We start from the raw sequence: 25,642 nt of genomic DNA, 5'->3' as shown, positions 1-25,642 counted from the left end.
TCTTCTTGTTGTGGAATAAATGTGTCATGGTGATTTTGAGCAAAAAGTTTATCTTTCATGGTGATCTTTTATATCCTTTCCTCTGTTTTATTCATCAAAATGTGGAGTTTTTCCTCTGTAGTGTTGTTTTCCTTTAATTCTGCTTTCAACTTTTCTCTTCTAATTTGCAGATTAACTTCTACATCTACTACCATCTTTTGTATCTGTTCCAGTGTTGAGGGGCTTCTTTCTCTTAGCTGAAATTCTATCTCTGGATCAAATACTCTTGGGTAATGCAAAAGAGCTGAATCAGGAGAAGGTCTTATATTTGATGGCAATGAATAATAGGCTTGATTAAATTTGTCTAAAAATTGTTGTATTGTTTCATCTGGATGACTTTTTAACTGATTATATTCTTCTATGATTACAAGAAGATTGACTTTGATTATCCATCTATCAAGGAAAATTTTGACAAACTCTTGGAAATTTGAGATGCTTGCAATAGGTAAATTCTTGAGCCAACTCTTTACTCTACTTTCCTAAGAAATAGCAAAAAGCCTAATAATATCATCATCTTCATAAATTTCAAATAAGTCTAGATAATTCTCAAAACCTTGAATATGTTTTTGAGTAGTGATACCATTCTCTTCATCAAACTTAGGGAGATGCTTGTAATAATTGTTAGGGAAAGCATGGAGTGTAGGAGGTAAAACAAATGGTTTATATCTATTAGGAACTTTATGAGGTACTGGAATATGTACAGGGATTGTATGAATAGTCTTGACTATTTTATGCTCCTCAATTGGAAAATGATCTTCATAACAGTTAGAAGAATGCTGCTCAATTGTGTAAGGAGACTTTATATCTACAATTTTCAAAGGGAAATAATAAAAAATTAATCTAAAATCTTCTCTAAAATAAAATATACATTGAAAAATTTTATCAATGAGAAAGAACATAATGTCTTGGATAACAATCCAAGTTAAAAGCCTGATCCTTTCACATAGTTCTTTCAAGTTCATTCCTTGAGTGGAGTCTTGATTGTAGAATTTATTTGGAGTCATCAGGTGGATGATTTTAACCTTTGTGTGTCTGATCATTGTCCACCATCATAGATCAGATCTAAACTTGTAAAACGATTATGAAGAAAATGTTAGTTATCCCGATTATGGTTGCCACTATGTTATCACTCAGAACTTTCTCAAGGTTAAAGAAATAAATTTCCGAGGTAACCACAAACCAATCTTTTAAGTATAGGTTCTAGCCAACCTACACTCAGAGATGGCTCTCTCTTTATGATTTAGCTTTGTTTGATGGGATATTAGGCTAGTTATGAAAGTTCAGGGGGGTTTTGGTTTTGATTGAAAGTGGGGTGGTGGAATTCTTAGAACAGATGGATAGAGCTAGATTTTCAAGTGATGGAGTCAATCAAAGGATAGCTTAACTGGACCAGATCATTAAAGGGATTGTTTACAGGGCAGGCTAGCAAAGCAAAAGGAAAATCATCAAGGGGCTGATGGATGGAATGATTCTAACTAGGGTAAAAGGGAAATGAAGAATCCTTAAACCGGGATCAGAATTATCAATAGAGGGTGATCATCAACAAAGAGCAATTAAGAATTCTTTGCTACATAGGCCACAAGGAGAAACTACAGAAGTAAGGGAGCATTTAAGAATTCCCTAACTAAGATAGTTTAGTAGAAAACATTAAGAAGGTAAATAGTCAAGACAGAGTGCATTAAAGCAATTTCTGAAATATCATTCCTAGTTTACCATTCAGATTTCATAGAAACACATATGATTATTAATAAACACAAGGAAAAACAATAATACACATGAGAGAATACTTATTTGATTTTCTCTTTACACGAGAATCTTGTAAAATGTTTGAAATTTATTCCATGATTCAGTAAGCCAATCCAATATTGATACAATAGCACTTTAACTTGATAAGAAAATGTCTACAGAAATGTCTTTGAATCCACCCAAAATACGTCAAATGAAGAAGTATTTATACAAATTCTAAACTGAAATATCTTGAAAAAATATCAAGATTGGTTTTAAAAATATCTTAAACTGTTTTACACTAATAGAACTTAAATAAAGGACATTCAAAACTAATGAATCTATTTGGAACTATTTTTATGGATTTATGGTGAAAAATAAGAGAAATTCGAATTTGATAGCAACTCTTAATTAACGATGAGGCATCCCAGTCAGTAACTACTTCCTTTCTTTATGCATTCTGCTCCAGCAATTTTGCAATATTAGGGTCCATTGATACCCTTTTATATCTCAATCCGTTATAGATATGTAAAAAGTGAAAGTGTTTATTGTAGATAAGTATGTTTTTGAGATAAACCTCTCTCAGTTTCCAAAAATTTAGTTCCAGTTGTTCACAATATCCTCTGCAAAAAGGTGTCTAGGACAGGACTTTACATAGTCCAAAAAATAGGCTGTGAAGATATGCATTTATATAGATTTTTGTAATACATGTGTACAAAGTGAGATAGGTTTTTTTAGATTGTCCTTTTTGGAACAAACACCTTCTTCAGTTTCTCCAAATGCATCTTTTATTGGCCACAATAGTTTCTGCAAAACTATGACTTAAACAAGAAATTTCTGAAGAATGTACCATTTCTGCTCTGATTTCATCTTTTAAACTTAAATTTATTTTAATTAATTTTCACTTTTACTTTAGATGAACTTCATTGTTGCTGGTGAAAGTGTTTTCATCTCTACTTAACCCTTACTGCCTCCATGTTTACTTTTATTGTTTACTTTTACCGCTCTGTTTTTTCATCAGTCTTCACTTTGACATGAATCTGTATTCTTTTTAGTTGTCTTCCCTACTGTTTGTCTTTATGCTAGTTGTTTTACTTGAATTGGTCTTCAATCTGATACTCTTTAACCCTAATACACTTTCACTATTCTTTACTTTGTCCTTTCACCTTCATTATATATTTTAGGTTTTTGCTGTCTATTTCAACAATAAATCATTTAATTTCTTGTTTCCCCTGCTTGTCTTTTAACTGTATGTTTATTTTCCATCTCTTTTTGAATAGACTTGATAACAATCTTGGAGAAAACAGGTCTTATGACTAGTATTAAGATTGTTTATCCAAGGCTGCGGTCTTTTGATTGCCTGTAAATAAAACAAATTGTTAGGAAAATGTTGGGTTGACAGGTGTTATAGACATTTTTGTGCCTCGCAGCATGGAGCATGAAATGTCAATAATTACAGGGATCCTCAGTCCCTAAACATGTTGTTCTTACCCCTAGAGGAACAAGGTCAGCAAACCACAACACTTCCTATCAGTTCTCCACCTGAAAACACTCAAAAACAGGCTATTTTTGGATCATGTCAGCTGCTCCACTGAGCATCTGCGCTGAATGTCAACTGCTCCTCCTTGTACCTGCGCTGAAAGTCAAAACCAATGAAGGCTACCTGCGCTGGGCGAGATTGGCCAAGTGGCACAGTCATTCTGCAAGGTGTCAACTGCCCAGGAAGCTTCCAAACTGACACTTGGTTCAAGGAATTCGCCCTATGATGAGTAAGAGGTACTTGATCTCCATGTGGAAGCAAGGATCTCCAAGTGGACTCAAGAACTGAAGTTTAACTGAAGAGGGAGAGGACACAAGGCAGCTTTAGGTCAGTCTCAAGCTGACTCATCCTTTCTCCAAATCTCCTATATATAGAGCTCTTCTATGAGGTCTAGGGAGGCTGGAATTTTGTGCAAAGCAAGGAAGTGCTGTTGGTTTACAGTTAGAGCTATTGGGTGATTGCTTTTATAGAGGGGAAGAGGAGATTTCTTGCTGCTGGGGAGGTGCTGCTGGATTGGAGCCATTTATGGTTGTAACCTTCTCAGAACCTTTTTCTTCTATCAATAAAGCTTTGATGTTCTCCTATATACTTGTATTGCAATGACGTATTGTTTTTATCTGTATATTTGATTCATTCTAATCCATGCATCAGTTATGAGTACATGTTTCTTGTAGTTTCCCTCTCTTGTTTTTGCAGGATCTTTGTGTAGCTGGGCCGGCAAAGGGAGCAAGGAGCTGGGAACAAGAGGCAAAGAGAGAAGACAGGATCGACAAAAGCGAAAGACATCGGTTGGTCAATCTTTTCTTCCTTCTCTGTACTTTCATAAAGGAAAAATATCAAAGCTTTACTTTCAGTTGTTGCTAAGGAACTATCACCCTTAGAGTAGGGATAGGGTCATTCCGAGTCGGATACTTTTCCCCACAACAAACTGGCGACTCCGCTGGGGAAACTTGTATCTTGTTGGTTTATTGTGTTTCTTGCTATTCATCTCATAAACAAGGAGAGCACCAAATCGAACTGCAATTGAGTCATTCAATTGCAAAGTAGAGGGCAGCTGCTCTGGCTCAGTTTCTGAGCAAGTTTATGATTTGAAGAGCTGATCCACAAGGACTCTTGTGCTCTTTGTGATAGCTTTTCATCCTCTTGATCATCCCTTAGCTTGTACTTGACCTATAGCTTTTTATTTTAGCAAAAACAGTGAATTTTTGAGCTTTTTATGACCCGGAAATCCTTGTAAACGCAACTCTCGTGTCTCAGTGCAGGCTGTCCAAAGGCAGTCTGCATTTCAGCGCAGGTATTCCCTTCGGGAACTGCGCTGAGAGTCAGTTTGACAGACCAGAGCCTGCGTTGAACCAGTTAGGCTATGTCTTCTTGAGGTTTCCTACTGAGTATTGGCCCTGTTTTCACTGTTGTTTTGCTGCTGATTGCTTGTCATTTGTACTTGCTGTAAACCAACTTTCCTTGACATTATTCCGCCTCAGTTGTGTGATGAAACTGTGATTGTTCTTTCAGTATTTCTTGTTTCAGTTATAGTGTCCCATTGTGAAAAGCAAACCAGTATAGCTGTGGCCTCTCAGATCTTGAACTGTAAAAGTGTCGTCGTGATCTTAAGAGCTAGTTTTATTACTGTTCATGGCTGTTTGAGTTTGTTTGTTTTTCATTTTATGGTTTGAATTCATACATTTTTAGTGTCGAAACAAGTACCTGTAAGGCGTCTTTTGATTTTAGACAAAACTTGTTTGTTTACGCTTCAAATTGAATTCGAAAATTATACGACAGTTTCCTTTTGTCTACATCAACATTAAAGGAAAAGAAAAGAAATACATGCATCTTGCATTTGCATTTTTTGATAAGTTTGCGTGATTGATCTAGGGGAAAGTGCATTAGTTTGTGCTTTGTGCTCTGTGTGGAAAGATAATGTTTTTCTCTCCCCTCAGTAGTTAGGATTTTCAAATCTAAAAAGATTGTAAAGCTTGCTTATCATTTTAGCTGCATTTAGGAATTTGTACCAATACATCTCGTGGTGATCCTGAAAGACAAACTGCTAAACAAGATCAAATTAAAATATATTTAATGAATCTAAAAACGCTTTGTAACATAACGCTCACAATAGAGGTCTAGGTAGAGACGTGTTCCGGCGTCGTTAAACGTAGTGACTGTCGATCTCTACGAAGGTGGGTGATTCCTCCTGAGGGACGATAGCACTAATACGGACTTGTGCTCCCGCGTACCGTCGCGTATATTGGGAGACCCCTATAGGAATTTATCCTTTATCCTTAGGAAGCTGTGTCGGCCGCCCTACTGATCGCGATGCAGTGAACACAGCATTCACGAAGATCGACCACCCGTACCGTAAAACGTATTCTGTGGTTTCGCAAAAGGTTTGGCACACCCTCTTCCTAGATCTCCAGAGCAGTTTCTTTTCGCCTTTTTCAAACTCTATAACTGAAAAAGTCCAACCGAGCATTTGTCACTTCGGGCTCGTTAATACATCGAAGGCGACTAGAGTCATCTTTAGCTTTTTCTCGACTCTTAAAACATGAAAAAGGAAAGTTGTGTCTAAAAGCGTCTAATAAAATTCATTCAATACGGAAACATAATTCCCCTTTTTGTATTTTAGTTGATCAAGTAATCCGCAACCATGGAGGAAAGTCAATTAAAACTCCGTCGTTCGAGGAGACTCGCGAGTCAACCGTCTTTGTCTCCGGAATCGAGAGTAGTACGGACGAAGCGAACTCGCTTGACCGGGTCAAAATCTCCCATTAAAGTTAGAACAACAGTTCCGACAACATCTGAGATTCTGGTCACTCCTAATATTTCTGGAATCCCTGCCTCTATTGAAGAAGTTCAACAGCAACAGAGGGACAGTTGTACTGATCCTAGTCTGAGGACAAGTACTTGCATAACTGAACCAGTTCCATCTGAAGCCGGTCCACAGAGTCTTGTTGCTCAAACAGCTGTCGCTGTCGAAGCAACCCCTTCTTCGGCACCAGAAATCTTTTACGGACCTGACGGTCTTCCTCTTCCTCCTGGTCTGATTGCAATAGAGGAAATCGTAGAGGACCAGCAAGCAAATACTCCAACTCATTTTGGAGTAGGCGCCACTCTTTTTCCTTCTGCATCAGAAGTTTGTCCATCGCCACTGGAAGTTCCTGTAGAATCGTTAGGCAGTTTATTGGATAGACTTAAAATGTCTGAGCAACCGTCGACATCTAGGACTGTGCCAAATGACACAGCGACAGCAGAAACTCCTGCTGTCACTCCAACGATGTTTGCCGGCATACCAGCTGTCCCGACTAGCTCTCATCAGCTAGAAGGAGTCCACCCAGGGACTATTACGACAACTTGGTCTGTTCCAGTTTGTTCTTCCGGTATAATACCCGGTAATTCTTATGTTGAAACTAGACAAATTGATCCCTTTGGAAATCAGTTTGGGCCATCCAGTCCTCAAAGGCAATCTATACCCTTGAGTTCCGGATTGTTACCATATGGGGGGCAATATGCCCTTTCACTTCCCCTTCCGGGGGGATACCCATACGGCAGTTTTCAACAACATTCAGGTTTGACTGAACTAACAACGAGTGGTTGGGTACCTATGTTACCCCAACAACCAAGAGTTGTATATTCCATGCAACAGTGTGTACCTATGTCTAGCATCCCGACGACGCCAGCAATTGTAACCGTGTCACAAGTTCAATCAATGCCTGTTGTATGTCAACCCCAAGTTGTAATGCAACAGCCCCTTGACCCTGCAACACAATCACAATCGCCAACTGCCGGGACGACACAGATACAAACGGGAACCATAACCCCGCATCTTGGTCCGTCGGTTAGTATCGCACAGCAAAACATGGCTTTGCAGCCATGGATGGTGCAATACCAACAACCTCAGTTTCAACAGGTGTACCAGGGATCTGAGCAACAGATCTTTGCAAATAGTAGGCAACCCTATATTCAGAATGGGTTAAATCAACCACTTTACAGTGGCCAAGCCCACCAGCCATATCAGTCCTATCAACATCAGTTGCATTATGCTGGTATGAAAAGACCTACTGCTCAGGCGATTCCATCGTATCCTGGGTACGCCTCGCCAAACCTGAATCAACAGTTGCCATTCGTGGCGACCCTAGAATTACCAAATTTACATCGATTGACGAACGATCCAATCGCCTATGCCCATTGGTGGCCAGCGATTCCTCACAAACTTCCTTCGGACATTCCTAAATTCAATGGAAATCCTGGCGAAGACCCGTCGAATCATGTGATGACTTTCCATCTGTGGTGTTCGTCGAATACCTTGAATGATGATTCGATAAGGCTTCACCTTTTCCAGAGGACACTGATTGGTCCGGCGGCTAAATGGTATATTGAATTACCTAGAGCCTCTTTCGATAATTTTAGTTCCCTAGCCACAACTTTCTTAACACACTTTCAGTTACCTATAAGGTACGAAACTGGAACAGAGATCTTAACCAATTTCAAGCAGACAACGGCCACACATATATCAGATCATATACATGAGTGGCGTCGTCATCGTAGAATGGTAAAGACTTATGTTCCAGATCAGCTTTTAGCTGAGTGGTTTATAAAGTCGCTTCTTCCTGCTATAACAGAAGATGTGGCCAAGGGAGGCGTCGTAACAGAGGAGCAAGTTATTGCTCGTGCCCAGTATTTAGACTTAGTATATACTCAGTCTGGCACGCTCTATGACAAGATACCTGACACCCCTAGACCGGAATTTTCAATTCCTCCCCCTCCTGGATCAAATAGTGACTCTCATGCCGGCGATGGTGTGATTGGCACTGCAAACGCAAAGTCAACACGGGATTCGTCTAAGAAAACCCGTAAGACTTCGAATCAAAATGCAAATGAAGAACTTCTTGCCTCGGAAGTAAGTTCCGTGTCGGACGACAAGGGCAAACAACTGAAGCAACCAGGGGGAAAGAAGAAAAAGAAAGGGAGAAAAGGGAAACCCCCTTCGGGGTGTCATATATGCAATGAGGATCATTGGACAGCAGATTGTCCATACAAAGCTGAGCTTAAAAGATTCTTTAAGAGTTCGAAAACCTCAGCTGTGTTGACTGATCCGTTTCCTAATCCAGGTCAAAATCTGGTTGCTAATCAAAATGCTTCCCGATCCCAAGTGCTTATGTTGTCTACCTCAAAGCAGCAGAATAATGCTTTGACAAGGAATAAAGATTACGGGAATCCATGGCTGTCAAATAACAAGGCTAATGAACAACCTAGTAGTTCGACGACAGCTTTGACCAAAGTTGTGCCGCCCCTCATTCCTGAACCAATGATAAAGTTGCCAAAGGGAGTAGTACACCAATCGACATTTAATCCTCGTGCCAAAATAGCACAGAATTATAATACAATAGAGGACCTGGCCCAATCGCCGTCCGCTATGTCGAAACTTGAGGTACCGCAAAATTGCCCCTCCCAAGAGCAAACTTTATTATCAAAAATAGGTGGGATTGGCCCAATGGATTCCAATCTTGTGGCCTTTGATCATAAAGGATATGACCCTAAGTTACCAGCTCAACTAGCTTTCCTTATTCAAGTGAAAGCCCTCAACAAAACTGTTCATCGAACAATTATTGATGAGGGGGCATCTACATGTCTTATGTCGATGAGTTGCTGGAAAAATTTAGGCTCACCACCCTTGTCGAAATCATCAACGACCTTAAAAGCATTTGATGGACGATCATACACTCCATACGGGATTTTAAGTAACTTGCAAGTTGAACTGGGGGGCAAAACAGTAGAAGTCGATGTTGAAGTAATTGATGGAAACCTCGATTACAACATCCTACTAGGAAGGCCCTGGATATATGCCATGGCCGCAGTCGTGTCGACCTACTTCAGGAAGATTGCATTTCCCTTTCAAGGAGGGATTACAGTCGTCGACCAACAAACTTTCCTCCCCGACAGTTCACAAGTTACGGGAAGCATTCCAATGATCCATGGAAGCGATCATTCGCTTCAAAATATTGGAGTAGGTCTCCTAAAAGACCCTGCCTTAATGGGTACTTTTGCCCTACCGCCTGCAAGAAATCTGGCAGAGGTGGCCACAGTGGAAACCTACAATATGGAATCTTCTATATCTAATGGATTCGGAAGATTCCTAAACATTTTGTCAGCATGGATCATCGCCCTAATAGAAATACTGTAAATATAGTGGGCTCCGAGGACGGTTCTAATCTCGTGTCAACCTCGTTAAAAAATGAAACAAGGAGTCAGGAGGATAGTTCTTTTACTATGTCAACCTCATTAAAAAATGAAACAAATCCCCTTTCTCAAAGGTAAACCTTCATTCCAACCACCGAGTTGAATGCAATGAAGCTTGGGGGGCATGCGCCTCGATTTGCGTTATTATGCTGGGGGCATGCAGACTTATCATCGAGCAGTTTTACCGCGGAATTTATGCTCGTTAAAAAATAGAAAAGCGTGAGCAAAAGTTTCCACCAGAGTTCAAGCTCATTAAAAAATGAACCTATCCCGGTAAATAACCATTGCGATCGTAAATTTATCAGCCTTAAAAGCCTTGGTCGTGTTTTCATCCATCACCTCCACCGTCATTTGGCCGGTCGTTCACCCCCATATGATTGTTTACCCATTTTGAGGAACATCTGCGAAGAGTGATTTCACCTAGCCATCCTTGTGACACTGCCGTGATTGGAAAATTCCAATTTGTACCTGGAATCAGTTGCTATCCCTGTTTATCACTCGTTCCTCAAAAGACGAGTCCTCTTTGAGCTCTTTTCAGACTCGTAAAATATGAAAAGTTTGCCGAGTTTTGGCCTTCCAGCTCATTAAAAGGACCGGAAGAGCTATCCCTCTTTTAGACTTTAATCTTTTTGGACCTGAGGGATTATTACACAAAAAGATCGAGCGCTTGTCTTGTTCGGCTCGTTAAAAGTACCGAACACCCATCCCTTCTGTATTGTTTTATACTTTTTCGGACTTAAGGGATTAGATGACGAAAAAGGAATTATGGAGTTAACTTTCTGTACCTTTTCAGACTCTCTAAAAATGAAAAGGACCGAGTTTTCCTTGTCGTTAGACTCGTTAAAATGATTAAATAGCGACAAACTTGTCTTTAGACGAGAACGAGTTTCCCTATCGCTAAGCTCGTTAAATCATAGCGATGGGCTTGCCCGAAGGGCAGGTTATAGAACAAGCATATGTTATCCTCCTCAAGCTTGACAAAAATAAAGAGGTACTGGTCAGAAATGACTGGGGAAAAATTGGGAGAACATCAAAGCTTAATGGTAGCAAGTCGCTCTTGAACATGACACTTTTCTTCCGTACCACATCGGGTTGGGTTGTTTCATTCACCGGTCTCATCACCATGGTCTTCGCCAAACCATCCACATTTTGGGGTAATGCTACCGATCCATCGCATCAGTGTCGTTATATGTTCAAGAGAGGTCATTCTGAAAGTGTCAACCGTGTCCCATCCACTGCCATACATTATCCTTCATCCATTCATGATCGCCACCCTAAATCATATGTCACAGTTTGTTTTCACCTCCACTAAAATCATTAGCTCCGTTCCGTGTCATTGATGTGGGATTCATTAAGGCCCTCCTTTGACGGATCGCTTCTTGTCGACTTCAGCTCATTATCCAAGAAGTTGATCTAGGAACAACCCCATCAGTACTTTGAAGCTTGCATGCCTCAATGGCAAGTTTCTCACTTCCGGCGACAGGTATACATCAATGACCTTCAACCAGAAGATTTTGCGTGGCGTTCGACGCCAAGTCCTTTATTCACGCCACATGAATTGGACTGCAGTACCTTGAGGGTCATTATCATTATCAGTGATTCCTCTTGCGCTTGTTAACGGTTTTCATCATTGACCGGTAATCAAGCGATGTCTTTCCATGTTCGACTTCAGCGAAATTCTCACATGGATCGACTTGTACTTAGAGTGAAGATCGAACGAGTTTGAAGACCCCGGATCTAGTTTCATCCATCCGGGCTGCGATACATATTCAGGAAATATAAAAGCATTTGTCATGTACATCATTGCAGCAGATGATCATCCTACTCAAGGATGATAATTTCAGCAGAGAATTATCAGTCTACCATCAGACGATCGTCTGTTCTATGTACCAAAATGTATTTATAAAGCTGAGCATGGGAATGCCCGCCTCAGCTAGATCATGAAAACAGAATGAAAAATAATGTATTGTATTGTATTGTATTACAGGGCACCTCTCAGCACTTGAATGAACTTCGGACCCTCTGGATAAAGCATTTCACCCGATAAACGGCCTCATACTTTAGGGGGCAACTGTTATAGACATTTTTGTGCCTCGCAGCATGGAGCATGAAATGTCAATAATTACAGGGATCCTCAGTCCCTAAACATGTTGTTCTTACCCCTAGAGGAACAAGGTCAGCAAACCACAGCACTTCCTATCAGTTCTCCACCTGAAAACACTCAAAAACAGGCTATTTTTGGATCATGTCAGCTGCTCCACTGAGCATCTGCCCTGAATGTCAACTGCTCCTCCTTGTACCTGCGCTGAAAGTCAAAACCAATGAAGGCTACCTGCGCTGGGCGAGATTGGCCAAGTGGCACAATCATTCTGCAAGGTGTCAACTGCCCAGGAAGCTTCCAAACTGACACTTGGTTCAAGGAATTCGCCCTATGATGAGTAAGAGGTACTTGATCTCCATGTGGAAGCAAGGATCTCCAAGTGGACTCAAGAACTGAAGTTTAACTGAAGAGGGAGAGGACACAAGGCAGCTTTAGGTCAGTCTCAAGCTGACTCATCCTTTCTCCAAATCTCCTATATATAGAGCTCTTCTATGAGGTCTAGGGAGGCTGGAATTTTGTGCAAAGCAAGGAAGTGCTGTTGGTTTATAGTTAGAGCTATTGGGTGATTGCTTTTATAGAGGGGAAGAGGAGATTTCTTGCTGCTGGGGAGGTGCTGCTGGATTGGAGCCATTTATGGTTGTAACCTTCTCAGAACCTTTTTCTTCTATCAATAAAGCTTTGATGTTCTCCTATATACTTGTATTGCAATGATGTATTGTTTTTATCTGTATATTTGATTCATTCTAATCCATGCATTAGTTATGAGTACATGTTTCTTGTAGTTTCCCTCTCTTGTTTTTGCAGGATCTTTGTGTAGCTGGGCCGGCAAAGGGAGCAAGGAGCTGGGAACAAGAGGCAAAGAGAGAAGACAGGATCAACAAAAGCGAAAGACATCGGTTGGTCAATCTTTTCTTCCTTCTCTGCACTTTCATAAAGGAAAAATATCAAAGCTTTACTTTCAGTTCAGTATCCGACTCGGAATGACCCTATCCCTACTCTAAGGGTGATAGTTCCTTAGCAACAACAGGGAGGGCCATTAATGGCTTTATCGAGCTTTATAGCTCTATGGAGTGAGTCAAAAGTGATTTTGGGAGGTAAACCATGCTTGAATTGGTTAGCAGAGGCTTCAGGTGGCGCAGAAGGGTTACACAAAGTTTTACTGCACAAACAGGCGAAAATGAGCAAAACTGGGGTTTTTTTGTTTATGCGGGTAAACATTTGATTTGTTTGAATTTTGATGTGAAGTGAACAATAGACGGTTTTTCGTGTAGCGAGTGTTGGTATGCGGTTTATTTCACACTTCTTATGAGCATTGGGTGGTTTTGGGGTAGGCCGCTCGATTCCATAGACTGAACGACACGTAACAAAGGGGCTCGGCCTAAAACCACTCATATCAAACGGGTAACGTTCGGACGTCGGGCCCGCCCGATATGGTTAATAACCGATGGATCAAAAGGGAGGCGATCACATGATGATCGAGCTTGGGAGTTGTGCGGAGGGTAATGAAGGGGCCCGGCTAATGCTTAAGCGCAGTGATTTTAATTAAATGATGGATTAATGCGGGGTTAATGCATTGGGTGTGATTTGACTGGTTAATGGGTTTGACTTTTTAATTAATCATAAATCGATTAATTTACGTTGTTTGTTGGGGTTTTACTTATAAAGTTTATATTACACACTTCGGGATAGGGGTATTAATATTAAGGGGGTTTAATAAAATATACAGGAAAGGGGTATTTTTGGGATTTAATATATAAATAAAATTAAAAGTTAAAAGTTAATATGAATGAAAGTGGTAAATGGATTTAGCGCTAAGTTCAATGTACATTTATAATTCATTGGCTTTGTATAAACACATTATAACTTAGGCTTGGTGTTTATTTTGTGGGTTTTCTTAGGAAAATGGGTCTACTTGGGGGTAATGGCTTTTCCTTAGGAAAAATGGTGTTTTACCTTAGCAAAAGGGATTTGTTGGAGAGTGAAGGGGGGTAATGTTTGTGGGGGGGGGGGGGAATTTTAGTACTTAGAACCTATAAGTCATTGGGCTGAGGGTTCGGTCCCTCTAGAAGTCAAAGAAATGCTCTAAGCCCCTTTGACTTAAGATTTTGGGTACTTAAGACTTTTCTTATGGGAAATTAGTAAAATTAAGGGTGAAATGAATGGGGAAATTAATTAGTTGACTTTGTAAGCTTAATGCATGCCCAATTTCTCATTCATACTTGGAATTTTCATGATGAGGGTGATAAATATGATTTTGTCTAACAATCATCACAATTTTGCAACCTTTCTACTACTTACCCATCTACTCATCCTACCATTTTTACTTCTCTTTATTAGGGTGCACTTAAGCTGGCAAACCCTTATCAAAACATTTTTCTTTTCTTTTACAATAGTAATCTAACTAAGTCTAACCTTATTACATCCAAGGGCTCAGATTAAATAGCTGAGCTCCTTTTTATTTACTCTACCTAAACTACTTATCTGCCAAGATTATACTGTTTGGTCAGATTTTATTTCTCTATCTACAAACATGAAATTGAAACATGAAATAACCAAGTTTAAACATTTTGACTCTCATGGCTTGTGGCATAGGTTACAAACTACACACAATCATTTATTTTGCACAAAAAGTAAATAGTAGTGGCATTTTGACTTGCACACTTTCCTGGTCTTTTCTTTCTTTGGGGTTCATATTTTCATCTTTTTTGACCTTTTTATTCTTTTTGTCCTTTGATTTTTCTTTTAGGACACACCCTCTTTACATTTTTTAATTTTTTGAATATTGAAAACATTTGCAGTAAGCAAAGGTATGTACATATTACAAGTTTAATCTCAGTCATTCAAAAATTATGACTCCTATTTGTATAGGAACCTAATAGTATTTATGATTTTTTTTGAAATAGTGATAACCATATGTACGAAGATACCAATTCCACTACCTGGAATATACTCATTCTTGTGAATAAATAAATAAATCTATGTCTATATATATATATATATTTTTTTTTTTTTTTTTCTTTGAGGTCTTTTTAATATGATTCTATTATTTTTTTTTTATCTTTTTTTGTGCATGGTTCACGGACACCTTCGATCAATGGGTGGCACTACGCCCACTAGAAAAATTTGGTCTGACACCCCTCGGCCTACTACAAGACCTGACCCCAAGAGCTTTTGGGAATTAATCCTGTGACCTCCCATCTAGTGAGGCCCCGACTTGACCGATTGAGCTAACCCTTGGGGCTTATATGATTCTATTATTATATCATGTTACTAATGGTTTTGGGAGGGATTTATGACTAAATTTTGATCAAGTTTATGGATATGTCATCATATTTGTTGCTTCCATGAGGTATAAACTTGAAACTAACATAAAGGAATAGGATTTATCAGTATTTACATTACATTATTGACCTTTTCGACACCATTTCACCATTCCTTATGGTCCACCCCCATCACGTTGTGGCATTAACCATGTCTTTTTGCACATCATAACTTGTGCAGTATATCCTACCGTTCATGGGAGCCTTATAATAACACCCAATTTCCATTTTGTTGTCCATTTTTTGTTTCTTTATAGATTATGAGCAAGAAAAATTTTAAGGATGAAAACTTACTTTAAAGTTTAGAAACCTTGGTGAATCTCACTAGTACATAATATGAAATTTGTAAAATGTTTGACAATGGTTTTGTAAAAGTATTTAAATTTCTGATAATTTTATATGGTCTGTATATAAAATTTTGGTGATTTTTGAGGTAAAATAATTTTATACTATAATATTTGGGCGAATAATTTTTAGAAAAATGGAAATTAACGAATCTTTTTTTGGAAAAAGAATGAAATATTAGCCCAGTTGTGAGTATTAGCCCCTAAAATTTTCCCTGATTATGAGATCCTCTTTAGTACATGAAATGACATCATGATTGACCTTAATGCTTCTCTTTGTCACTTCTTATGTCCATGATTACTTTAGAGGATGTACCCACTCTTTTATTTGTTTCCTTTTGGTTGCCTATCCTTAGAATCTTCAATGTATTACTAGATTTTATCATAATGGTGCTTGCGTTCATTCCACTTTCCAACCTTGCAACCATGCTTATCCTTTTTTCTTTGCATCAACCTTGCCTCCATCATGCAATCCATTTCGGCCTTTCATTAAGACCACTATAATGAGAGGATTTCCATTGCAAGACACTTTGCCATTGCTTTCTATTTTCCTTAGGTTGGTTCTATCAATTTTATAACAATATGCATTCTTTTAACCCATTTTCTCTTTGGAATGAGATTCCTTTTGGTTGTCATCTCATCCTAGTTAAAAATTGAAAATCTCAAGTTTTTTTTGTTATATTTTCATGCTCTTGAAACCAAAAATAAAAATGTCAATTTCTTTCCATTCTTTCCTACTTTTTAACCAAGATGAAACTCATCAAGCTATCTATTTTCCATTTGCACACTCATTAAATCATGAGAAGGACACGAGTTTCCTTTTACCTCTTCGTAGACCTTGTTATAATACTTACAAAAAAGGAACCATTATGAGTATTATTTTGTATCTTGTTAAAATTGAATGTAAAAGAAACCTATCAAGCTCACTTTCTTCTCTTTCATTGATCCGACTGAAACAAGAATGCCACAAATTAAAAATATAACAATAAATACAAAGATGCAGCAAAAATAACACTTCATTTCATTAATATCAGAATACTAAAATATGCTTACAAACAAAATGGAAATAAACTAGCTTGGGCGATGGTAGCATACCTATGAGAAGATATGTGGTCACTACATGCCTCTAAACTATGTTAAAATGAGGCTCAAGGGAATATTCACTATTGAAAAACAAGAGAAAACCCTAAATAACCAAAAACCTAACCCCAGGAGTTGTAACACCAAGAGTTTGTGGGTCCCATTGGGGTTAGTTGGGCAACCAACTTCCCCTGGTCGTAGCTTGGTCATATTATATCCATTTGGTGCATGAGATACCTTGTTGGAAAGGTCTCTTTAAGTACAGACCTCTAGAAGACCTCAAAAAGTGTCGTTTAGGGGGCCAAAACTGCTTAGGAAGTTGAGGACCCGAAAAAATCCTAAAAATAGTAATGCTGAAATAAATAAGGAAACAAATGAAACCGACTGGAGTTCTAGGTGGAATAGGTGGGTGGCCACCAATATCCACCTAGATCAGTCCTCCCTCCCTTAAGAGGCCACCAATATCCACCTAGACCTGTCCTCTCTCACTTCTGATGAGAGGAAATTTCGATGGGGTCTAGCGATGCACTCCTTCTGCAAATGTAGCCAAACTTTTTCGCCCACCTGGAACTTGTGTGACACTCGATGTTGATCATGGCGGTGATTGTATTTAGCATTGGATCTATCTAATATATCATGGATCTATTGGTGGATGTGTTGAATGTGCTTAATGAAGTTGTTAGCCCTGTCAGCTTCGAATTGGATGTGAGTCGAATCTGTCTGAATAGCTACAAATGGTATAGCCACATCAATGGGACATAATGACTGAAATCCCAGCCCTACCTAAAAGGTGTTGTGCCCTGTTGAGTTGTAGAGAGATTTTTTGTAGCTATGGTGGAAATAGGGGAGGTTTTCATCCTATGTGCATGGATGCTTCATGTTGTACATGCACAAAATGTGTATGATTATCCTGTTGAAAAACTCTATTTGACCATTAGTTTGGGAATGGAAAGTATTGAACTTAGTCGGTTTTGTATCTAGCATTGACCAGAGACTTAACCAAAATACACTCACGAATCTACTATCCCGGTCTAAGATAATCGACTGTGGGATCCTAAATTGTACTCACACTCACTCAAAGAAGATCTTAGCATTGGCCTTTGATGTCATACTCTTCTTGCAAGGTGCCATAATGGCCATCTTAGAGAATCTATCGATGACCATGAAAACGTAGTCATTTTTGTGCTTAGTATAAGGAAATCCTGACATGTAATCCATGGAGATAGATTCCCAAAGTCGAATAGGAGTAGGTAGAGGAGTATATAGGCCTTGCTTCTTGATGGTTGGTTTGGAAATGGCACAGGTGGTGTAGGATGTAATGTACTTCCCAACATCCTGACGAATTTTCAGCTAATAAAAATACTTCTAAAATATCGCCACTAGTTTTACTACTCTGAAATGTCTAACGACACAACTGTAGTGCACCTCTCAAATAATATTGGAATGCTCACTTGAAGAAACACATATGTGTCCCAAGTGGCATAACAATGCCTCCTAAAGGTGGAAATTTGGAACTTTCTTCCCTTTTAGGAGTGTTTGGTATCTTTGTAGAATTCTGATCAAAGCCCACAGGGGTCGAGCACAATGATACAAGCCATGAATGGTTCTTGGCTGAGGTAGTCTACAACATTATTGGTGTTGCCCTTCTTGTACTTAATGTTCAAATGGAACTATTGCACTTAGGTGGACCATTTCTGATGGAAATCATTCTACAACTTCCCTTGTGTCTATATGAACTGTAGGGGTTGGTGGTCTATGTAAATGACTGTTTCCTTCACTAGAATATAATGATTCCATTGGAAACAGGCTTGCATAATGGAATACATTTCTTTGTCATAAGTGGGATACTTCTGGGCTGTGTCTGAAAGTGTCTCATTGTGGTAAGCCATTGGGTGCCCTTGCTGAGTAAGAATTGCACCAATAGCATAGTCAAAGGCGTTTTTCTAAATCTCAAATGGTTGTTGCAGGTCTAGTAATGTGAGAACTGGTGCAGAGCAAAGGTGATGCTTCAACTCAATAGATCCTCTCTATTGGGCTTTAGACAAAAAAAATATTTCGCTCCGCCCTTGGTGACTTGACTTGTAGGCCAAGTGATATGAGAGAACCTAACATGAACCTACTCTAGAAATTGGCATACCTAGAAAGCCATGGAGTTCTGTTAGAGTGGTTGGGGTTGGCCAAACTCGAATGGATTGTATCTAGGCTAGGTCCACATGCACACCCTGCTCATCAATTATGTACCCAATAAATTGAATTTGGGTCATGCCAAAATTATATTTCTCAAAATTGGCACACAACTTGTGTTGTCGTAGGGTTTGAAAGACCTATTGAATATTGTGGAGGTGTTCTTCCCAACTTTTGCTGAAGATCAAGATGTCATCTAAATACACCACCATGAATGCATTGGTGAAGGGTTCCAAGATGTCATCCATCAATCTCATGAAGGTTGTGGGGGAATTTGTCAACCCAAAAGGCATGGCCAGCCATTCAAAAAGGCCCTTTTCAATTTTGAAGGCACTCTTCCACACATCAAAGGATTCGATAGGCACCTGGTGATAACCAGACTTCAAGTCAATCTTGCTGAAATATTCCCCCGTTGAGCTAGTCCAAAACTTCATCAATCCGTGGGATTGGGTACCTATTCCAGACAATGATCTTGTTCAATGCCCAATAGTCAATACAGAGTGTCTAGGTCTCGTCCTTCTTCTGTACCAATACAATTGGGCTCTCACAGGGTGATGAGCTTAGCTTGATGTGCCCTTTCTGCAACACCTCCTGAATCTTCCTCTTGATCTCATCATTCTCCAGAATAGAGCGTTGATAGATCAGTCCATTGGGTAGTGGAATGCCTGGGGTCAGATCGATGGTGTAACACCTTCCTCCCACATCTACCCAAGCAACTGGCCATCCGGGGTAAACATGTGATGAGAGGCTACTATGATATGATTCAACCTCCTAAGTCACGTCAAAGAAGTGGAAATGATGGAAATACACCATAGAGACATTCAAGGCCAGCTTCAGGGCCCTCAATGACCATTCCAACACTTCAAACAACTTGCCCTTTGGTCCTAATGAACTTTTGGACAACTTAAGCCTCACTCTCTCTCATGCTATGGGCATGAAAACATCTATAAACCTAGAGTTTCTCTCATAGGCTTATTTTCCAGTGCCCAAAGAATCATTTAGTTAGTGCTATGCTAGTGTATCCTTCCTACTTCTTCCCTACTTTCCCTTTCTCGATCCCATGCATAACCATAGCAAAAGCTTGAGCTAAGAGCTTACACTAACTAAGAGCCTGCCAACTTATCCTCATAAGCCTTTTTATTAATGAGGCCTCTATTTTCTTCATTTTCCATTATTTTCCTTCAATTTCCTCCTCACATGCAACCTGTGACCTTTCACGTCCCCTTTCTCCTAATTCCCAATATTTTTCATAAAAAAATGTGCCAAAAGATCATTTTTCCTTTATAAAGCCTTAGTCATTGCCTTTGCCAATTTATTTAGCCATAATAAACCAAATGAACACCCCCTAGGATGCCTTTCCCAACATTCAACTTGGAATGAGTGTCCCATCATCCGTGGTATTTATATATTTTACATGATTTTTTAACTAGGGTTATTACAAAACCCTCCCACTTAGGGGAACACCGTCCTTGGTGTTCAACGATGCCTATAACCAACAAGACTGATGAAAACAAAATAGACTACCCATGGAGATTTATAACATAAATCGTTGTAGTATTTAGAATGACCATATGCTAGAACATGACAAACATACCATTTACCGGAGCTTTATAACACAACTCATTACGATATTTACAATAATAACAACATATACTCATGAACATTTTCTTCACTCAACAAATAATCATACTGTCTATGGAGTTTTATAAACCAACTTGATACAGTATTTACAATAATACACACATATACACATATGCACATTTTCTCAAGTAAAAAATAAAAGGATACGATGCCTACATCCACAACAAGGGAATCTAGAGACTCACACCTCCACCCTCAAGGTAATACCAGGATTCATTTCCTTCCTAGGACATCCAAAACCCACTGCAAAGTCCAATCTGCATCCAATGGCCAGCTTTATAATCATGTGCCACTTGTCCTCTCAGTGAATAGTTACCAGCTCATTGGTCCAAGGTGCACTCTAAATGTGCATCTGATTCAATATAGCAATGATAATGACCAAAACCCATATATTTGTGTCCTTACCTTCTTTTCTACATAGTCCCTCGACAAATTCGATCACCCCCTTCCATGAATTCACTCACCTTCCAAGTTCCCAGGCATCCCCTATCCCGGGCAATCCATCCCTTGGAAAGGCTTCCTCACATTGGAAGGTCAAACAACCAAGGAATATACCTACCTCAAAACCATCATATTGGTCATAACATGCTCATGGAAATCAATGGACACTATTGGGTACTAGTGTCCCACAATGGCCTTGCTCCTAAAGTGCTTTACCAACATACTGCTACATGTTCCAAGTTCTTTCATTGTTGCTGCTAATTCTAACAGTTGATTTCAGCCACTCAACCGGGCATGTTCATACATTCCTGTTCCAAGCACATGATTTCCATTATATTCAAAATAAATTGAAATAACTTCAAATCATACCTCATTAGTAGCTCATAATTAAGGTACACTTGCAATCTTGTTTGCTTCCTATCATAACAAGTCAAACTAGCATCTTTGACCAAATCAACATGTATAAAAATATCACATCAGGTTAGCTCAAAACACAACCATCATAGGTCAACATCATAAATCACATGTAACCATCATAAACCATAATCATAGATCACATGTAATCATCATATACCAAAATCATAAATCACATGCATAGTAAAAATGAAGTAAAATATTGATACTTATCCTTTAATCAATCCTTGGCTTCCACCTTTTTCCTTATTTCGTATGCACTCCAGATTGGTTGTCACACCTGACAAACACCCAATGCCTCAACCATTCACACACACACACACACACATACTGTACATCCCACACATACAACCACACACGACATACCACACTATGCAATACATGCATCTACACCTGACATATAACACATACGCCTATACCCAGTGTACAACACAACACAATACATACACATGCATCTTGTGTACAACACAATAAAACACATGAACATACACAATGTACATCACAAGACATGCATCTGCACACAACGTGTGACACCACAAATGCATACACATACACCCGATATATAACATAACTCAATACCTGATATACAACACCACAAAATACATGTACCTACACTTGGCATACACTGACAATAAAATACATGTACTACATAGAGTAAAACACAACGAGTATGCATGTCATGATACTACAACTACACAATACACATGCATAGTACCACATGTACACAACACAACATGTATGACACACACACAATACCACATGTACATCAGTACCATATGTACAACACATACATAACACCACCTGTACAAAGCACCACTTGCGCAGCATGTGTTCAACATCACATGTACACGACACCACGTGCACAATGTGTACACAATGCCACATGTAGATCATATCACTTGTACAACGTCTAGACAATACCACATGTACACAGTACCACATGCACAACATGTACATGAGACCACATGCACATAGCGCCACATGCATGACATGTACACAACACCACCTACACAAAATGCCACGTGTACCACATGTACATGACACCACATGCTCACAACACCACTTGAACAATCATGCACAGAAAACCATATGTACATAGCACCATATGTACAACATGCACACAATGCCATACACAACATATACAACAGGTACATAGCACCATACACAACACTACATATCCAACATGCACACAAAGCCATACACACACAACACCACATATTCATCATGTAGATAGCACCGTATATACCCAACAATAAAAATCAAACATTCACACAACATTATCTGTACCACCCTGTACATAATATTGCATAAAAAACATGTACACACGCTATATATGCAACACACCGCATGCACACAACAACACATATGAAACATGTACAACATAAAAAAAACATATGCACAACAATAGTACCACACATTCAAAACCACATTGTTTTTACCAAGCAACTTTGCTTCCAGTGCCTTATGCATGCTTGTCCCAGCATGTCTCAAATCACACTTCTTTCATTTCGCTATTGTATCCCTCGGTATGACCTATCCATAAAATAGACATAGGAATAATACAGGCATACAATATCAATTAATATTCACATGATATTGATCTCATATATTTGTCATGATAACTCTCCCCACTTGAATCCTCATAGCCAGGAACCTCTTCCTATCATTCACCTGTGTAAGCAATCATTCCTCCACAAGGATGATTCCTGATGACCGTGTCAAACAGTGACATAGATACATATATACATACATATATAATCATTGGCATAAGTGTTACAGATTCATTTGGGCACATCACTCCCATCATCCAGATCAGTGTTTTAGGCCCCATCAAACCCTAATTTCAGTTAGTACATGCCCTAAACAAGTCAACCTTTTGAATGCCTCCTTCCCAGACATTTTCCTAGACTGAAGACATCCTGAAATTACCTTTAGAGCGACCAGCGCAGGTAGGCCCATGCAAGGGTGCATTGCAGAGAAGTTAATTCCATGCCAGGGTGCTCTGCAGAGCACTTAGGCCCTCTTTGACCTGCACTGGGCAAGTTTGAGCAAAAGTCACATAGGGTTTGGGGAATATTCTTATCTTTTGGAGCCTTCTATAAGATTCCCACACTTATCATCTCTTATGAGCTCGAAAATGGATTAGGCATGAGTTAAGATACCTCCTATCCTCTCATCCCTTCCTCCATATAACTAATTCTAAGAATGGAAGGCCATTCAATACCCTCATTGATGACAAAACCTCCTCCATCTTCCTATCAATTGAGCGCTCATCTAAGTGATCAAGGAGTTGGACTTTGATGAATTGTAAGGAGATAATGTTAGTTTGAGAATTGCAACTATTGTAAGTGTCGTTATGCTACTGGAATGTCATGCTTATGATGTGATGTGGATGGAACTAAAGCTGGAGGAGTGACTTCGAATAAAGCTTCATGGTTGTAATTCTTCTTGCTATTAAATAAATTATTTGCACCTTTTTCCATATGCTTATCTTGATATGTGATGCTTATATGTGTGAATGTATTTGATTCCATTTACTTGTAATCAATAGATCTTTTTCTTTGATTCGTTCTTTGTCTTTTGTTGATGTTTAAAGGTACTTCTCAAGTGTGTTAAATATGGGAAGGAGCAGTATGACTGATACAAAGGAGACAAGAGGAAAGAGAAAGTACAAGTAGGTCCTATCATTCTCTTTGTCTTATCTATTGTTTATAGAAAAAGGTTAAAGTGCTTTAAACTGTTGTTCTAGATATGGCTACTTATCTAGGGAATTAGTATTTATCCGTAGATACCAAATTCTTCATAAAAAATTGGTGACTCCGCTAGGGAACAACCATCGTTCCAAGTAGCTTATCCACATCCTAGGACATTATAGCATACCTTACTTCCTTTCATTGATTGTATTTCAGCCTTGTTGAATTGAATTTTGTTAAAAAAACTGTGTTTAGTTACCTCTTGAAATGGCTTACTATCACTAGCACAGGCTTGTGAGGGACACAGTGCGCTGCAGAGCACCTTTGGCTTAGGGACAATGCTCTGAAGTGCACTGTCTCCCATTCAAGGCTGCGCTGACCCTCCTTGGGTCAGTTTTCCACCTTTGGATAGGGTTTTTCACCAAATTTCTTCAGTTTGATTGCTTTCTCAATGATCAATGAGTGTCATGTGTCTGAAATCAAGATTGTATCTCCTTTACTAGCCCTACTTTGACTTGATTGATTAATGTTTCTTAAATGATTTCTTTGTCATTATCGATTCATCATCAAAGTTAGATTATAGTCGATTAACCTTTGTTCGAAAGAAAGTATCATAAAAGTCTTCATTTCTTTCGAAAAGGAATTGTCATAAAATTCTTCGTTCTTGCAAAAATATTGATTGATTGTATGTGCATTAGTTTCCTTTTGTTCATTTCAACATTAAGGGAATTGAAAAGAAATAATTGCATTGTACATATTGTAGTTTGTGAATGCTTGATAGGAATAGTTAGGGAAATTTCATTAGATTTTCTCTTTGCTCTGTGTCAAAGATCTGATTGCTATATCCCTTTCTAGCTAAGGTTTTCATTGTTCAAACTGAATGAAAAGAATGTTTATCATGATAGTTTCATTCTAGGAATTGCAAACATACATCACGCGGTGAACCTTGAAAGGAAAATTATAAAGAAGATCAACTTAAAATTCATTTGAATTAACCTAATGGAGCATTGTAACTTAACACATAACATTTAGAGGTTCTAGGCTAGAGACATGTTCCGACGTCGTAAAACATAGCAGCTATCACTAACTTTTCTGCGATACATCCTGAGTGTGATACCTAATTCCATGTACGTGGGTATATCATAGCTCGTCCACGTACCTTTAGGTATATAGGGTAGTGTTATAGTACGTAAACTATATGGGAATGCTCTCACTGTGCGGTTTCACATTAGACAACGCTAATATGGATTGGGCCTCCACATACTTTCAGGTATATATGGGAGGACAAAACTAGGTTGCTATCCATCCTTAGGTAACCAAGTCGGCCGCCTTGTACACTGTGATACACCGAACAAATCATTCAAGGAGATTTCTTGTATGTATGTTAAGTCCTTGGTTTACTGAGGCAGTATATTGTAGTTCACAGTTGCTTGGTAATCCTTTTTTCCTAGATTATCCATCTTTTCTTTTGTTATGTTATTTTGATTAAAATAAAATTAATTGACCACGGATAACATCCTCCACGCTCACTCCTTAGTTGATCTTTTGTTGAGACATATGGTGACAAATTCGAAGTCCACCGATTAAGGAATTCCTTTTGATGGGAATCCTAGTCCTTTTCCTCCTTTCAGAAATATTAGTCCTCCTTATATGGCTACATTGTCCCTTCTGGGACTTACCATTAGCTTGTGAGTATGGTTTTTTTCAACCTCCTTGGTTCAAAATGTCGTGATTTCTCTGCAATCGAGTACTCCTCCAACTGGACAAAATCAAGCTCCAGTTGATCCTAAAGTTGACCCTTTGCCTTCTTCCTCAGTTGTTTCTTCCTCCCTGCCTCCTCTTTGCCTAGTGAAAGTATTGGTACTAGTAACTAGGTGGCTAAGAAGAAG

The sequence above is a fragment of the Pinus tabuliformis genome, chromosome 2_2, assembly GCF_031772625.1.
Source record: "Pinus tabuliformis cultivar Carrire ecotype Pingquan chromosome 2_2, CPIR1, whole genome shotgun sequence".
In the NCBI taxonomy this organism is placed as follows: Eukaryota; Viridiplantae; Streptophyta; class Pinopsida; order Pinales; family Pinaceae; genus Pinus; species Pinus tabuliformis.
This window is presented reverse-complemented; position numbering follows the sequence as displayed.